Source organism: Falco rusticolus, chromosome 6, assembly GCF_015220075.1.
Source record: "Falco rusticolus isolate bFalRus1 chromosome 6, bFalRus1.pri, whole genome shotgun sequence".
In the NCBI taxonomy this organism is placed as follows: domain Eukaryota; kingdom Metazoa; phylum Chordata; class Aves; order Falconiformes; family Falconidae; genus Falco; species Falco rusticolus.
In genome coordinates, this window is record NC_051192.1 from 23,294,803 (window position 1) to 23,309,291 (window position 14,489).

The window sequence follows — 14,489 nt, forward strand, 5'->3', positions numbered from 1 at the left end:
GCTCAGTAAAACATTCCATTTTTTGTATTGTTCCTAGTACACAAATTTAAAAAAAATATCCCATTTTGGTCTACCATTTATCGAATAGGTCCACAATCTTACGTAAAGTGAATACATAAGAGAATTTAACAACCTAGATGAGAAAGAAAAAAGAAAATAAGTTTATACACCATAAAGGAGACGTACTACATAAAGCTGTTCGTCTAAATAAGGAATGGAAGGTCTTAAAGGAGGAACATGTGCTGTTTGGTTAATTAAAAAAGCCAACAAGCCACACGAAAACTGAAAACAGAGAAAGCTTCAAATTTTGGCTTTCTTGCGGGATCATTTGGAAGTGTCCTAAGCCACATATCATCTTGCACACATTGACCAGAGTAGGCAAAAAACCCCAAAACACTTCTGAGAACAGTAAATAAAAACTACCATTTCTCCTGCTAGCTGATCAGATGCTACCAAATCAGAAAGGGAGATGCCCAGGCTGGTAAGTTACAGAGGCTGCTAGTCTTTCAAGGAAATCATTTGGTCTACCTAGTATGAGCAAGCTTGCAAGACCTTTGGTTGTCTGTGGAACTCCTGGAGAAAAGGAGACAATTAAAAAAGCTGATTTCTAATCTAAAAATACATAGGGTTTTGTTGTTGCTGTGGTAATAGCAAGTCTAGCATATTTTCCTTTCACACCAATTGAGAATATATCTGTGGGAAATATCTTTCCAATACAAAGTAAAAAATTCCTATTAAAAACAAACTAAAAAGAAAAACTGGAAGATTTCAAGACAATCCCAGCCAGAGGAACACAACTTTTCCTAGATGGGCTGTCAAAACCACAGGAAAACCCTGCTTCCAGTAAGACACCTATGGTCCCCCACTGCCACAGCAGGGAGCTCAGCTTCAGTCTAGTTAAATGAAATAGGTGCATGTATCACTGAGCAAACAGGCTCCGTAACACGCAACACCACAGGATTTGCATTCAAGTACATTCTGCAGAGACAGTGCACGTCCCTGCTGTGTGTGCTTCCTAACTGTCATGTAATTCATCTGCTCAGCAGACAATTCTGAGTCACAGTTAATACACTCAGTATTTCCTGCGGACTGGAATACACTCAGCATCTTTCTGTTACTTGAGAATGCTTCTTGGGCTGTGAAGTAATTTTGAGCTGTTTTATCCATTCTTTTCACTACCTTTCTCCTAATAAACCTGTGTACAAGATATAAGCAAGGTGGACAGGTTCTGGAATCGATCAATCTTTTAAACACCTTTTTAAAGGAGGAAGAAATCAGGAAGAAAACCTCAACCCTCTGATAGATCCTCTCTGATGCCCAGAGCCCGTCACAGCTAAGGTACACTACAGAACACGCAGAGGCATCTTGCATGATCAAACACTAACACTGACATAGCGCTATCCATATCTGGATAGAAGTTATTATCCAAGAAAAAAAATGTAATTCTTACCAAAATACGTAATTCACTTATTTCATTAAAAGCTCACTTTCCTCTCTTTGCTCCTACAGTTATTCACAAAGGTAATTAAAGTATGCTTTGTTGGCATAAACAAGTTCAACATTAAATTGTTACCAATAATCATTGTGCCCAAATTCACGGCCCAGGTATCATACAGGCATTATCCAAACATGGTCTTATGTCAGCTCTTTTGAATGAATTTAGCAACAGAGCCAAAAGAGCAGCTTTGCTGTCTGGACAAAGCTGCTCGCACACAGAGCCAAAGCGCGAGCCCGTACGAAGCTGCAGGACTGGCATTTTAATGTGTTCATAAACAGAAGGTAATTGCTAGCTGGGTAACAGTTTGTGTTAGTCTTACACACATCTCATCGTTGTGCTCCTGTTTTCAAACAATATAAACTTGTTACACTGGACCAGCAGTACCTCTAGATCTTTTGCAAACAGTTATCAGCAGAGTCTCTTATCTACATTCGGTCTTTCACTGTCCAGCCATCTGCCAATAAAAGCACCGCTTAACATGCCAACAGAACTCACAGACAGATACAGAACCAGCTCTAAGTCCACCAACTCACCTCAAGATCAAAACAGGCTGCAAGAAGTAACTTCAGCTGCAACTGATTACAAATCAAGAAAGCTTTCCAGATGCTTGATTTTTTAATAGCAAAATTTAGTACTGCATCAAGAAGAGAGGCTACCTTACTCTTTAAATCTTGGCTGTAAAGCACCACACATTTGAAAATGGGGAAACCCAACAAGGCAAATTAACTCCAACATGTGACAATCTCATTCTTTTACATCCCTGCCAAAACACCACTCCCCTCCTCAGCCATAGGTACTGATGCCACAAACTGTCATAATGGGAAGATGTTTCTGCAAGTGTTGACCAAGTCATTTAAAGCCATCAAGTGTCCACAGCTGTAACAACAGGATGGTCAATGCTTTTGAAAGTCTGGGCAACCTACTTGGCTGCCTAAATTAGAACCCACGAACCAGAAACTAGCCACCTCCATTTCTTGTGGTTTTTGTTTGGTTTTTTGTTGGGTTTTTTTTTTTTTGGGGGGGGGGGGGGCTGGTTTGTTTGGTTTTTTTTTTTTTTTAGTTTTTATAAGCTTTGCCTTTAATACCTTGAAGTCCTTACATGAACACATTTGAACTTACTACTCACAAACATTACAGCATTACTAACGTACCACAAAACAGCAGAAAGCTGAAGACCTTCTGTCATGATAGTATTTTAAAGCTGGGAGAAATAGATTGATGCTATCTGCAAAATGACTCAAGGACAGATTGTGGCTCTGAAGGAAAGCTGCCCATGAATTTCAACTAGGGAGCCTGCTTGAGAATCAACAATAAAGGCAGGCAGGGTTACAAGGTGTAACCTACAATGTTTGTCCACAGGTAACACCAGAAAGACAAATTCAAAATAACATCTCTGTAATTTTAGATCAATTCTTTAGTCCTAACGCCTACTGTTGTCAAATAACACTGAAGAATTAGAAAAAAAAAGGTGCTGTTCAACACAGGAACAAGCGATTTTCATTTCCTACCCTCTGCTACCTCAGAGATCCAAAAATTAGTTTTCTCACTACAGAATCAGACCTTTAAAAATTTTAATTTAGGGTTATGTCGACTAAGGATCAACATAGCACATTTTGAAGTCTTAAGCTTAAGTCTTCAATACATGAAGACATATCAATATCAGGAGACAAAAATACAACCAACACAGTCAAATCATTTTGGAATAATTGGGAAAGTATCAACTTAAATGGAAGCTTTATGGAGCATAAGACAAATAATTAAAAGAGTATGTTTTAATATCTAGTATTTTTTCCATCATACAGACTGATATTTACCAAACTAAGTGTTTGAAAACTCAAGCCAACTTGTTGTCCAAACAAGGCGGGGGGGGGGAATCCAAACAACAAATGTAAAAAAAAAAAAAAAAAAAAAGAAAAAAAGCCCCACCACTCAGTGACACGTTTAACAAATCCATCAGCAATTAGTACGGTTAACATAAACAAAGCCTATTAAATTTCTTTGTGCATGAATCTGACCTGGCTTTAGGACTGAAAATACAAATTCCTAGAACGTAAATACAGTGAACTTCAACATTTTTCTATGCTCAGGACATCTTTACACAACAGACCAAACTTCTGAAAGCTATTCCCAAAAGACTTAGTCCGTACATGTTCTTAAAACTAATAGCTGTTTTCTGGATACCTACACAATGCTCACAGAAGACAGACATAGCAGAAAAATCTAAAGCAGCTGGCTCTAGCAGGAGAACAGGCCAGCGAAGCCGGGAGGGGACAGGGCACTGTGTCCCACTCGAGTCACTGCCCACTTCACGGGGACCACTGACATCCCACAGCTTTACTGTTCAACATTATTCAAGTGAGCTTCGCAAAGTTCTGCTTGAGTATGTTTGTATAACTTTATAGTCACTGCAACTTCACAGTCCATCATTTGTAGACAGAATGTGAGTCTACAGAAGAGAAAAAAAATAAAAATCAAGCTCAACGAATTTGTTGGGTTTTTTATAATACCTGCAGAACTAACTACTTTTCTATGGTCTTGTAGCACAAAAGCTGCGTAGGGAATTTAGATAGTCAATAATTTCTTTGCTTTTGTGAGTTGAAGACAAACAGTGCTAGTGTAATCGAGTTAATTACAGCTTAAGTTACCGATTTCCTTTTTACAGTGAAGTAGGAGTGAACGCGAAAGCGGTGTAAGAAAAGATGCAGCTCACCATGCTCTTTGGGGCAGGTTAACTTCCACTAAACGCGCCGCTAACCGCGGACACTTGTCAGCCTCACTCCGCGCTTCATTCTACGGAACGCTTACCACCATTCCCGTTCCGCACGCCTAACGCACGCGCCCACCCGCCAGGGCCCCCGCACGGCCCCGGCCCCGGCCCGGGCGCGCCCCCCGCCCCGCCCCGGGCACACTCCGCGCAGCGCCGGGGGGCGCAGCCCTCCCAAGCGCCACCTCAGCCCGCAGCCTGCGAACACCAGACCCGCCGCCTATACAAAACAGTAACAATAAAAAAAATTTAAAAAATGAAGCAAACCACCTGCCCCTTTGCCCTCGGCAGGGCCGTTTCCAAGGCTGCGCCTCTCCGCGGGAAGGTCGCCAGCGGAGACCCCGCTCCCCGGGCGCCCGTCGGGGCCGTGACCGGGGCGAGCAGCACCGCGCCCGGCAGCTGCGTCCGCCCGCCCGGGGACGGTGGGGCCGGGAGCGCGGGGCCCCCGGCGGCCACAGGGGCGCAGGCACCCGCCGCCGCTGGCGCCCGCAGCCGACCGGGGCACCCGCCGCCGCCGCCGCCCAGGTAAAGCGCCGCTGCGGCCGCCCTGCCCGCCGCGCTCCCCGCCGCAGGGCCGTCCCCGCAGCCCCCGGCGGCAGGAGCGCCCCTTACCTGCCCCGCGCCCTCGGAAAAGTTTCCCGGACGGGACGGGTACGGGCTCGCGCTGCCGCTCCTCGCCGCTCCCGGCACCGCCGGCACCACGTCCCGCCACGGCCACCGCGCCGCCGCTGTGACTAAAATAGGCAGAAGCCGGCGGGAGGCTGCGGGCGGCGCCAGCGCCGGGGCCGGCACCGAGCGGCCGCAGCGCGCAGGCGCCTCCCGCCGGCCCCGGGGGGCTGCGGGCTGCCGGGGGCCCGGGGGGCCGCGGGGCGAGGCGCGGCCGCCAGGGGGCGGGGCGGCGCGAGGTGCGGCGCGGGGCCACGGGAGCGCGCCCCGCTGGGTGCGCGCCCCGCCGGGTGCGCGCAGCAGCTGCTGTGTCGCCGGGCAGGTGGGAGCCCCTGAGCGCCGAGCAGCGCCCGGCCGGGCACCGAAGGCCGCGGGGTGAGTGGCCCCGCAGCGCCGCCCCCATCCGCCCCGGGGTGCGGGCCGAGCGCGGGCAGCGCGCCTCGCCTCGCCCGTGGGTGGTTAAAATTAGAAGAGCTGAACGTGCCCCTAAACGGGTGGCAAGCAGTGTTTCCCCTATATGGTGAGTCAAGGAGCCAAGATAGCCTTTATAAGACCGCGCTTCTCGACTTGGCACCTGCTGTGGTTGCTTTGTCATGAGCATAATGTTTAAGAAATGTCACCAAGTTTGCTCGTGTGGCAGTTTGACAGCTCCCAGAAATGATGTGCTTCCAAAGTGGGCCACCTGCGTGTTGGTGGATTACTCTGCTGATGTCCTGTCCAGCCCTCTGCTGCACCACCAGGCTTGCAGGACAGGCAAAGGAGCCACCAAGCCTGCCGTCATCTCCAGGATGTTGATGTGCAGCATCCAGTGGTGAAGGGCATTCCAGATACAGTCTGTGGGCATCCCAACCCATCCCCAAACCTGCCAGTGATAAATGAGGACTGCAAAGGCAGAAAATCTCATTCAATACCTTCTGATGAGCTAACTACAAAGTGATTTGGGGCTTTTTTTCAGCAGCTGAGAGCATATGGAAAGCATTATTACTTAAGTTTTTGGAAAGAATACAGAATACTGCATTGTTTTTGAAGTAACAGTTTATACACGTACGCATCAACATGTGTCCTAGGAGGCTCCAGCTTTATTAATGGTTGTTCTTGGCTTTACCTCTTGGAGAAGAGATCTGGATTGTTCCAGTGATGTGTGCCATGTGAACAGGTTTTTTATGAATCCTGCTGCCTCGTGTAAGACCTGATTTTCCAAAATACATCAGGAATTTATTACAAAGGATTTGATTTGGGACTGTTGTTTCCTCTGACCAGCCAGTCATTCTTATGGGTGTGTTTGCTCTTTCTGAGATACGCAGGGTAAGTGAGATGGAAAAAGGGTGGGAAGAGCGAGTCAGGATAGCATGGCCATGGGAATGGTCAGGAGAGATACAGCATCTAGCATGTGTTTGAGATTGATAGTATTCAGCCATGCTTGCTGGAGCAAAGCCAAGTAGCTTCCAAAAGCAGCATACAAAGTGGCTGGTCACAGAGCTCCTATCCAAATCTAGACTGTCGTGTAAACATTTTCTAGCATGTTACTGAATGTTATGCATTGGAGAAGAATGCTTAGTTGTACTAGTTGTATCTTTTATAAAGTCCTTGTACTTCTCTCATTACCCTGCAGGTCTTCTCTGCTGTTGTGGGGAGCCTTGGTGGTAAACAGTATCTGCTTAGCCCAGTGCAGAAAATCCTAGGTAAGAAAGCTTGGTGTGAACTAATAGTATTTGCAGCCATGTGAAGGTGTAGAACTTTGCCCTGATTGCAGTTACTTTCTTGGAACCTTTATATTTCAGTATATTCATGATTAAATGTCATTCCCCCTGTGCAGCGGGGCGGTAAGAACCAAGCTGCGTGGGTAACGTAGGAGGTGGTATCTAGTACAGCTGTCAGCGGAAAGAGAAATGAGGGAGGATCTGAGCTGCCTGGCCCTCCAGGAGGACCATAAGTAGATGAAGAGTGTAGACATGGCTCTGATGGACTCTAGCCTTATGCTGTGGGGTGCACCCACGTCTAGAAGAAAAGCCTTCCTTTATCTAATACGATGAGTAGCATCAATTTTATATAGATAATAGCACATAGTCCTATGCAGATATTAATGGCTGTAATTTTACATAACCTTTAGTTATATAGGTAATCTTAGATAACATAGCATTTTCTATAGTTGTATAGATGACTAAAATGTTATCTAAGTAGAAGAACGTATTAAGTAGACTTTATTGTCTTAAGCCAAGGTCTCATGTACTGTAGGAGAATGGGCTGGTTTAATAAAATCAGCTTCATGTTCTACTCTTAAACCGCTGTAAAGACTTGAAGAATGGGTTTAAATAAAGTACAAGTTCATTGAAGTCTGATAATATAAATTAATTTGACAGGCAAGAAATAAAAACTTTGCATTTTCATTGATGAGGAGTTAGCTTCAAATAGATCAGTTTTCAGAGATTTGTGTTGAATTGATGCATTTTGTTAGCAGAGACAGGTCTAATGGTGTTACAGCTGTTCATCGATGCAGACTTTCTCTCAGTCATGTTTCTTCTGCTATTAAATTCTTGATAGCTTCAGTACTTTCTCCAATTATTTAGCTATTTCCTGCAGTAATAGTCCACAGTAAAAAATGTCACGTGGATGTTGCAAATTGCGCGGTCGTGTTCCTTATCTCCAGCGTCCTGCTTTGTGATCTTTGACAGTATACCCTAACCTCTTGGTGCCTGGCTGTTCTTCTGTATTGCCGGGGAAATAAGAGCTGCTGATGGTGCAGGGAGATGTTGCTGAGCAGAGAGGTCAGGCAGGAGTTCAGAAGCATAGCTGAGACTAGAGCCTCCCTCTCCTGCTTCTCAGTTCAGCCTAGCCGGGCATCAGAAGACTTTATTAAGCAAATGATAAAGTAACTTTTTGTAAAATTGCAAGCGCTCTGCCTTTTCCAAATGACAGCCCGATCATGCAGCCTTTTTTAGGCAAAGTTTTCACTAAAGAGAACAAATGTTTTGTATTTGGGATCCCAGATGTGCCAAGCTGACTGGGCTATTTTCAGACAATGGTGAGATCTATGAAATGTTTCCATTTATAGTTTCAGGAAGCGTACTCAGCATCTACAGCTTAGAAGATGCCTACTCTAAACTTATCTTTTAAACTCCCCCTACAGACAATGCAAGAGGGCTCTTTTAGAAAGTAATTAATCCTGTGTATGACAACTGTCTGGAGTGGGATGAAATATGCTGTCATAGTTCAGAAGTGCCACATTTCAGTGAGACAAATCCCATCCCAGATACTAAAATTATGTGCCATATAATTGTAAAACTACACATATTTTCCACAGAAAAAATATTTATTTGGGTTTTGCCTGAAAGCATCCTCAAGGATTATGTTTTCTTAGACGGAACTTTGGATGGAAGAGGTTGTGAATGATAAATACTCTGTCAGCTCTTTAATATTCTGGGGGTTTATTTAAGAGGAGTGTGTGCATTCTGGTGCATTTTTACATCATACCCTCCAACAGCCACTTTCTGATGTATAGCCAGGCAATTTTTCCCATGCCACATCTGCAGGGATGGTGTCTCCTGTTTATACGAGAAGGGCTATCTCTTTGTTTGAATTTGAGGTACAAAACATCATATCCCAGGGCTTCCAAGTGTCTGACTAACAGTATGGTAATTGATTGTTGCAAACTTGGAGCCAGGAGCCAACTTTCTTCTAAAACAATCCATCAAAGTATCCAAGTTTTAACAGATGCACTAGTTGTTGTAGATGTTTATCCAAAGTGTACATGATCCTGAGGTATAAGGGCAGAGTAAAATTGTTTGCTATTTAAAGTTATCTAAACTGTGCACAGTAAACAATTTATTCAATCACACTTTAGCAATTATCCCTGTTCCCAAATTACGCATGAGCAGTCTCCTGCTGACAATTTAATTTGTATGTTCATTATTTGAAATTGCTCAGTGAACAATTTCTACAAATATATGCAAGCCTACGCGCTGCTTGCAAGTGATTTTTCTGAGACTTGCTGGAAGGGTCTGCTCCGCTTGCTCTAGTTCTACCTAAATCACACGGTTCACCCCCAAAAAAGAAGAGCTGCTATAAAACCAGTTGGATTTCCTATGGTGGGGTCATGGTGTCCATAGTGCAGGTTACTGTCCTGCCAGGGCAGCTTGCTGACAGCAGCAGGGAGTAACAGGGAGCCTGCCCTCACAGGTTCGCTTCTTTCTGGAAACAGAGGAATAACAGAGATGGATTTTGACCACATCTCTTGTTCAGGACTCAGGTTGCTATCAACATGTTGCTCTTGTTAATGCAACGCAGCTCTTAATTTATACATAATTAGAAGACAAGTAAAGCAGTGCTTTTGCATTGCATCTGTCTGCTCCACTGGGTGACGGCCCATTTCTTAAGGGTCCCCATTACAGTGAATTTGGCAGCACTGCTTGAACTGGCTGTGATTTTTCTGTTCCCTTTTTGGACAACTTCCATGCACAAAGAAAGTCCAAAGTGATCACGCAAAGATGTCTGTGCTAATCCTGAAGTAAATTCATCTCAACTGCAGCTCACAATGTTCTCTCTGCAGAGATTTGTGTGAATTTTTGTGAGCCTGTATGACTGTATAAATCAAAGGAATTGCAAATATTGTCAGGGTATAAATGTGTGTGTGCTTTTGGGTGTTGGTATAATGGCAATTAATATTTTGTTGCAATAGAAGTCCTTTTTAGCTGTGCATTTTAATATTCACCAACAACTGTTTTTGAGAACCAAAGTCTAGGCTTGAATCTCCAGGACTTTGCATATTAGCATCATTAAAAACTACTGTTTTCTAGGAATTTTTAAAATTACTGATAAGGCTTAGAATTTTATTTCAAGATAAAAAAGGAACTAAACCCCAAGTGTTTAACATTATCCAGAAGGACAGGCAGAACTAAAATAAATAAATAAATACATAAATAATCTAACTTAAACTCTTGAGGAAGGAGGACAAAGAGGAAGTGGGGGAGGCAGATGAGTCTATGGGATTATTTAAACAAGTGACACAGAAAGCATGTAGGATTTGAGAGTGAAAATCCTCCAGACTCTGAGGGGGAAGAAAAGGTAAATAGATCAGCTCAGAAGAACTGTGAATGGGCATGAGATATCTCTTTTAAACATCTCTTTTCTTTGCAAAAAGACACAGAGAGAAGAGACCAAGAGGGGGCAGAAAATGGATAATCCCATAAAGGAACATATTGGGGAAGAAAGTAAGCCAAAATAAATGCTAGGAACAAAAGTTCAAGAGCAAAAAGCAAACCAGGAATGCACAAGTTTGGTCCAAATGCACAGAAACAGGTTGATGTAGCCCAAGTAGCAAGCAGGAATATTTTATGCACTTCATCAGATTAGCAGTCCTAAATAAGAGATTTTGAAATACTCCTTGCTTTGACCATAAACTTTAAGACGTTAATAAGCACCCAATTTCTGCATTAGCTGCCTCCACTACCATTTCAGAAGAGTCAGCATCAAACAATTGCTCAGGAGCACCCAGTCCACATTTACAGTGCACCCCACCTCTGCTGCTTTGTACATCCAAAGGCTGGACTTCAGCTGTGCATATCATAAATTACTATCAAAATGGGTGCTGAGTTATAATATACCACAACTGTTTCTTGCTACTGTATTCTTTGAGAGTAAAGGCAAACACAGAAAAAAAAAACCCAAAACATTTTTTCCTCTAATTTCAATGAATAAATAAGACCATCTTCTGAGTAACATTTATTATACTTATTTGTTCTGTAAAGAAAAAAGCAACAAACCAACCCCTATTATATAGGGTTAAAAACAGGGATACAGATTGCAATGCACATACAGATATATATGATTATTGCTTTTGTGTGTAGTATTAATTTAAATACATATACCAATGTATAAAGCAGTTTCAGAACTAAAATGGCAATGACTATAGTAAAAAAAATTACTAATAATTTTTAAAACCAAAACCAATATAAAAAAGCTTTATGTTCCATACCTGAATTCAGAATATCAATATTTATTGTATTTTTTCCTACTAATACTTACCCATTAATTCTTTAAATAATGAACATACATACCGAAAAGACACTATGTTTTTGAAAAGCCATAACTGAACAAGAAAATGAAGACCCAGTAAAAAAACAGAGCACGGTGCTGGCTGTATGACTAGTTTTTAAGAAGTAATCCCATTCACCTCACTAGGGAGATCTGCTTTAAAATATCATCTGAGACTCAACTTTTCTGTAAAGGAAAACAGGACAGTTTTACTTCATATTCAAAATAAGTATTCAAAATATTTTATCTAAGCTAAATCTCTTAGTAAAATAGGATAGCTGCTAAAACCAAAATCAGTAAGTTTTGAAGATTTCTAACATGAACGAGTTAGATGAACAAAGCACAGCAAGGATTTCCAGCACAATGGCTGTATTATAGGAACTGCTGATACTCATCCTTGTGTATCCTGGCAGATGTGAATTGGCTTGCCTCACTTTTATTACGGAATAAGTTATTTTCCGTGCACCCCAGTGTAAAAGAATGTGTATGGGAAGATACAGGGTCATACCTAACATGTTTGATACCCATCTCATAGCTTACCTGCTGATATCCGACCTTTGTAGCCCTGTCCTACTGCTGGCCCCTGGGAGTCCAAATGCAGCATTGGGTACCTAGATTGTCCTGTACGCTTCTTAAGAGTCCCTAAAACCTACACATGGGAAACACGAAACAGAGATGTGTGCCTCACCCCCACCCAGCCAGCATCCTTGCCTAGGGACAGGGACTCACTCCTCTCCTTTCACAGACCTGAGATGCTTTAATGGTTGCCTAAAACATGTGGTTGGTACAGGAGGTGATGGTGCTCCCACATCTATACAAACACACAGAACATTTATCCATGAAATTGGATTTTTTGCTTCAATGTCTTTCTCAGCGTAACATACCTTTGACTCAGAGAATTATTGTATATCCTGGGCTTTAGACAAATTTGGGTGGAGAGTTACTAGTGCATACAACAAAAATCATGGGATTTGCTGCTAAAACTGTAATTTACCACCATTATTTTATCACAATTGTTCATTTATAGGACTTTAGTGTCTGTGTTCTTAATCATCTATCTCTTATTGTTTATCTTCAAAACCCCACTGAGGTAAGAAAATAGTCTTGTCCCCACAAGACACCACAGATCCCTTAAATTAGGAGCTGTGGTAGAACTGACAACTGAGTAAGATGGCCTGGGAATCCACAGCAGAACAACAACTACTATAAAAATCCTTCTGCTCCCACAAGCTTTTGAGAACATCCCATCTTTTTTCCCAGCCTATGACAATGTTTAACAACCTTTGTGGCTTGAAGAGTGATGATTTGGGTCCAAACCCTCTGCCAGCAGGACCACCTGCAAAGCTACCCTCTAGAAGGGCTTTGCTAGCCGCGATTTGGGATGAGACCCCAAATCCTGGGGCTCGCAGATGACATGTCTGTGCTGCCTTTCTCCTACACACTCCTACTGATGAAGCTCCACCTACACAGTTTGATTCATCAAGATGAGGTGGCTTGATTTACATGTTAAGTTCAATTAACTCTTTTGATTCACACAGAAGTAGAATTACAGTAAGCAGAAACTGAAGGGATACAAAAACCTACAAAAAAGTAAAGTTAATGTGAATTAGACAAAGAGGGGAAAAATGATGCTTTCCCTTGGGAGCTCTCAACCTATTATATTTTTATCCATATTAGTGTAATCAAAGTAAGAATTTTCAAGAGGGAATAACAAATCAGCTTAATAAGGTATTTACTCTGTTGTACTGTAAAAAATATCTGTTATACAGTAACATATCAGCACCAAAGAATATGCATTCAATTATTACAGGAATAGAAAGGAAAATATTTAATCTATTAATGTCTGAATTCAGCAAATAAATATTCTTTTTTTCCTTTTCTATTTAAATAGTTTTCTTCTGTCTAAATAGCTATAGATTTGTTTCATTTTTAACACATGGTTTGCAAGGCCTGTTTATATGAGCAGTACAACACTGTATTTTAATTTTTAATGTGTGTTGTGTTCAGACATATCTTATATTTATCATTGACAATAATTGAAAAATGTAGAATACTTTTTTGCTGGAAACATAGCATCAACATATTTAATTACTATAAGCATATACCTTTTTTGTGGTGTGGCAAAACTACATGATTTCATCCAAGCATATATTCAGCTTTCCCAGCTTTATCCTAGTGGAGATCATAAATCTGTATGTATAGTTTGCCATCAAACTTTCCATCACTGAGTTTCCCTTGATCACTGTCACATTTGCTGGTTTGTTGCAGGGCAATTAATTACTGAAAATTTAGGACCAGGATGGCCCTCCTCAGTCACCAAATCCAGCCTGTTATCTTAGGCAACTGAATAAACCAGTCTTTTTCATTAGGCACTTACAATTGGCCTTGCATAGCATTAGTAGTTATAGTAGTACATTGGGATACATTCTCTCTGGTAATTCTGTAGTCCTGAGTAGAGTTGCATGATGGATTAAAAACATTACTTAGGTTCTGTTACCTGTACTTATACTACTACTAGTGAAGAAAATACCACCTAATGAAAGAATTGCAGGGTCGGTCCCATGCCCACAAATAGGCAAGACTCGCTTTGAAGCTCCCACAGTACATTGCTGCATCCGATAAATTAATTTGCCACAAGCCCAATTTAAAATAAAGCTCTCCTGGATAAAACCTGTAAGAAGTTGAGTGCTCTTCTTTTTTTTTTTTTTTTTTTTTTTTCTTTAATTCTCCCCACCCCACCCCCTCCTTTGGACTCTCATAGGACATGTACTTTTTTAGCTTGCACAGTAAATTTGAACCCTTCTGCAGGCTCTAAGGGTGATTCCAGCATGATGTTCATAACTACAAAAACTCTGGAGTATTAACTAATGCTGATGAATAAGCAAATCATCACATGCGCCAGATTCTGCCACTGTTACCTATAAGAGTACACCAATGTAGACATAACCCTATAGATGATTATGGAACTGTTAAAAACGTAAAATGTGGGTGAAGGGGAGTCACTACAGATCAAGAAAAGGATTCATTGACAGTGTTCTCAATTCACAAAGCAGCACAGAGTCAAGTATTGTTCACTTAAACCGATGATGAAGGAGCCTGACCACCTTGCCGATAGTTATTCCTGAGTAATAACACAGGCATAAATTGAGTGATGCTCAAGTCAGAGCTTCATCTAGCTCCACATGTTTACTAACCTATAAGTAATTATGGAATCATAGAATAGTTTGGGTTGGAAGGGACCTTTAAAGGTCATCCAGGCCTGCCCCCCTGTAATAAGCAGGGGCATCTTCAACCAGATCAGGTTGCTCAGAGCCCCGTCCAGCCTGGCCCTGAATGTTTCCAGGGATGGGGCATCTACCACCTCTCTGGGCAACCTGTTCCAGTGTTTCACCACTCTCACTGTAAAAAATCTCCTCCTTACATCTGATCTGAATCAACTCACTTTTAGTTTAAAACCATTACCCCTTGTCCTATTGCAACAGGCCCTACTAAAACATCTGTCCCCATCTTTCTTATAAGCCCCCTTTAGGT

General features: G+C 42.3%; 1 protein-coding gene across 4 annotated transcripts in view; it reads right to left on the bottom strand.

The window, feature by feature from the left end:
- Positions 1–14,489, bottom strand: part of BVES (blood vessel epicardial substance) — a 57,181-nt gene that overhangs the window by 25,732 nt on the left and 16,960 nt on the right. Inside the window, exon 1 of one of the 4 annotated variants that reach the window (XM_037392592.1) lies at positions 4,875–5,044. The exons of 1 other annotated variant lie outside the window; for it this stretch is intronic. The gene's annotated coding sequence lies outside the window, so the exon portion shown is untranslated. Of the gene's footprint in view, positions 1–4,874; positions 5,046–14,489 lie in introns of those variants that run through there. 2 more of the 4 variants (XM_037392594.1, XM_037392595.1) reach the window with 2 other exon arrangements.